This window comes from Bidens hawaiensis, unplaced genomic scaffold (genome assembly GCF_021521415.1).
Source record: "Bidens hawaiensis isolate Kalapana, Puna unplaced genomic scaffold, B.hawaiensis_p1.1 tig00026291_1, whole genome shotgun sequence".
Classification (NCBI taxonomy): domain Eukaryota; kingdom Viridiplantae; phylum Streptophyta; class Magnoliopsida; order Asterales; family Asteraceae; genus Bidens; species Bidens hawaiensis.
In genome coordinates, this window is record NW_027494235.1 from 108493 (window position 1) to 111948 (window position 3456).

Here is a 3456-nt window from a genome sequence, read left to right on the forward strand (position 1 = left end):
TTTTTTTCTTTCGATGTGCCACGTGGATGATGCATGTGAGTTGAAGGATACGTCTCTTCCAAACTTGTGAGATTGCGAGTACAAGTCGTATATTTACAGTAGATCCCTTTACATCGCATATTCTAATAGACGCCCCCTCACGTTTTACCACTTAACATATTCCATCCACCTTTTTAATATATTTAGAGTTGAGCTATCCTTTTTGAATGTTAAATAGATAGTCGGTGAGCATGTTTAAAATTTTGCTCATAAACAATGTGTGATGGCTGTTAAATCGATTGTCATGTCATCAAATCCGTCGATATAGACCATTAGAAGAGGAGAGGGGCGTCAAAAGGGGCGGCTCGGGCATAGGGCAATGTGGAAGACCGGCCGGTGCAATTAATTTTCGAGGGTGCAATTTTATATATATATATATTTAAAAAAAAAGAAATATGTATATTTAATGTTTTACTCTAATTGAAAAATAACTAGCTTAGTCTAGTAGCAAATGAGTTTTACTTTCAAACAAAATGTTGTAGGTTTTAGTCTCACTTGAGACATTTTTAAGTTTATTTTTATACAATTTTTTTTACATAACTTAAATCATAACCAAGTAAGTCAATTTAAAATTTTAATTGTTTAAATCAAACAAAAAACCATTTAAATAAGGCCTAAATTCTTTTTTTGCTTAATTTATTTCGTTACTCATTGGGGTTTACGAGCATTTTTATTTCGGCTCGGCCGGGACATATAAATTTTCAAATACGGCCCTGGGCGTCAATGGGGGAAGCGCCACTTCAATGGAGGACGTTAAAGGGAGAGAATGTGCTAATGAATGGGGTGCAACTTTTTTCAACCAATCACACTTAGCTATTCATATTTAATTATTTTTTTAAAAGACGGTATAACTTGGTTCAATCACTATACATGTTTAATGATTTCGTTAGTGAATGTCACTTCGCCTATCTGTCATCACTTTTGTTAGCTATAGTTCATCCACTACATATGACCTTAGATGATAGGGTTAATTAATTAATTTGTTACAAACTGTGTTTGAGACCATGAAAGTGGCCACGTAAAATTTTTTCATCGAGAATATTATAAAGTGTTCGAAAATGGTCAAAGTGATTCGAAGGTAGAGGATGACCTGTAATGAATCTGGTTGTTGGGTTAAAGGTAAGGGTGTGTTCAAAATCATCGGCTTTCTGCCCAGTGCTACGGTCGTGACCCTATGATCATCTTGCAATTTTCCGTTAATCAAGATAACCTGATGCAAGTTCTAGTAACGTTTCAATCAGTGTGAACCTTACTAGGAGGCTCTTTGTCCCTTAGACCTCTCTAGCATGCTGCCTCGAACTCCCAATAAAGGCACTTCGTACCCACTTGAAGTACCTCTAGGTTTTTTGATGAATTAAACATAAGCAATTATGAATAATTATGTGCTTCACACCTTCTAACTCGTATCAATCTATACTTTTATATTTTTCTTTTCGTCTTAAGTAAATCTCGATTAGCCAACATGACTTGATAACATTCCGACAATGTTTATTATAATTACAGATGGTACCTGATTTCCTTTACAATGCACCAGTTAATCTAGGGTGTTAGTGTATCACCAAACATAATATAGTTAAAAGGACTGTTTGGTCATTCAACAAAAACAAAAGATATATGGGGTAAGAGGAGGGTCACTGGTTCACACTAAAAAAACAAAAATGTACCCAAGTTGTCTATTATCTATAAATACACGGATCACCATGGATAAAAGATGCTTTTTTAGAAGAGAAGTGATATTGGTGTTGCATTGCTTATGACACAGTTTTGAAATCTGTGAAAGATAAAGAGAGATACTGACAGACATTTTGCTAGGGTTTCTTGGTCTTTTTACTCTCTCTTTATTGACATTTTATTCCTTAGGAGTCACTTTATTGACAAATTAAAGCATACTTTTTAGAATAATATTTATTGAAAACAGGATGTAAAATAACGTAAAGGTGTGCTTTAGTAGAAGGTGGCAGAGTTTGTTTCTGTCAATATTCTAATTTAATTTATATATATGGAATCATCGATCTTGTTCTTGTGTTGTGTTGTGTTGTGTGATTCCTTGATTTATGGGCATGTTTTTTTTATCGTTTGCTGTTTCAAAGATATGCGGTTTTCCTTTTGTTCTCCTATTCCTCGATAAGTAAAGCTTACTTTCCATAGTGCTCAACTTTGATCTTAATATTAATATAACCATCTTTTTTCCTTTTATATTTTTTTTTTTTTTTTTTTTTTTTTTTTTTTAATTTTTTTTTTCCTTTTATAATGATGATAATTTTGTTTTCATTGCCTCAAAGATATATTGCACAAAAGACGACAGAAACAACTACATAGAAGATCTTGGATGGATGATCCACTATGTTAGGCCATACGTACTGGGCGGCAAAGAAGGGAGAAAAGGAGCGACATTTGGGTGGAACACCGCCCACTAGGCGAAATTGGGGCGAAATGGGCGGGGGCTTGGGGTATTAGTCGCCGGGGAGGAGATGATTTTATTATTATTATATTACTAGTGTGTGTATGTGAAATATATATACACACACATATATATATATATTATATTATTATTTGTAGCCCATACACCATTACACCCTAAAAACAAATTCTCACCCGTGCTGACTGGGCGTCACACGGCACAAAACACTTCAATTTGTAGTCAATCCACTACGCATAGCCTTATAAGTTACATGTGCCCACTTTCCAATGCTGCTTTGTACTACACAAGCTAGACAGAAGCAAACGCGGTAGAAAATAGCCTAACTTGAAAAGAGTATAACATGGGCTACGTCAATGGGCCCTGTAAGTAGTGGATGGAAATATCTCGATGGGTCGCAAGTTGTTGGACCCGGATTTTTTCCTCTAGAGCCTCAACTAGTTTACTTTAAAGTTTACATAAAAAGTGTGTGCTCGATATTCATCACAAACATGACATCTAATTGATTTCATATCAACTTCTCGTGAGTTCAGATTGGGCTATGAATTTGATGATTTTGGAATCAGGTAAAGGTTAAATGGACTGCAATTTTCATTTAGTGTCATTCTTTTGGGCTGTAACTGTTATAGATTGGGCTTTGAATTTGATGATTTTTGGTGAATTTGGGCTATAATTTTTGTAAAAACTTGAAACTAAAAACAGTACTTGCTTTAAAAGACGAATCATAATTCACAAAACAAAACAGCTTTAATATTATAAATTAACTAGGAATTTACCCGGCGCGTCGCGCCGGCATGTCGATAAAATCTGGGTGATGGTAAAACTCAAGTGTTGTCGGTCTCGAGCGTTGAGATGATAAGTCGACGTGAATTCAGTCGGTTTCTCACGATACCATAACTAAAACAAAAATGACTGTTAATCGGTTTTCGTTACGGTGGTACTGGAACTAAAACAAAAAGGCAGTGACTTTATGCGATTTTGGTCGGTTTCTTTCTCAT